Here is a 348-nt window from a genome sequence, read left to right on the forward strand (position 1 = left end):
GTGCTCGCTTCGGCAGCACATATACTAAAATTGGAAAGATACAGAGAAGATTAGCATGGCCCCTGCGCAAGGATGACACGCAAATTCGTGAAGCATTCGATATTTTTAAAACTAATCAAAAAAGACTTAGAGGGGCTCTACATTCTCATCAAAGGAAAAAATTCACCAAGAAGACATCACAATCCTAAACATCTATGGCCCAAATACAAGAGCACCTACATTCATAAATGAAACATTATTAAAGCGTAAACCACCCATTGATCGCAATACCCTAATAGTGGGTGACTTTAACACCCCACTCTCACCAAGGGACAGATCAACTAGACAGAAACCAAATAGGGAAATAAA

At 39.4% G+C, this 348-nt stretch overlaps 1 non-coding gene across 1 annotated transcript; it reads left to right on the forward strand.

The window, feature by feature from the left end:
- Positions 1-107, forward strand: LOC129674926 (U6 spliceosomal RNA). Its single transcript, XR_008719863.1, has one exon. It is a non-coding gene; the product is annotated as a U6 spliceosomal RNA (small nuclear RNA).
- Positions 108-348: the final 241 nt, after the last annotated feature.

Source organism: Psammomys obesus, unplaced genomic scaffold (genome assembly GCF_907164565.1).
Source record: "Psammomys obesus unplaced genomic scaffold, mPsaObe1.curated_primary_1811, whole genome shotgun sequence".
NCBI lineage: Eukaryota > Metazoa > Chordata > Mammalia > Rodentia > Muridae > Psammomys > Psammomys obesus.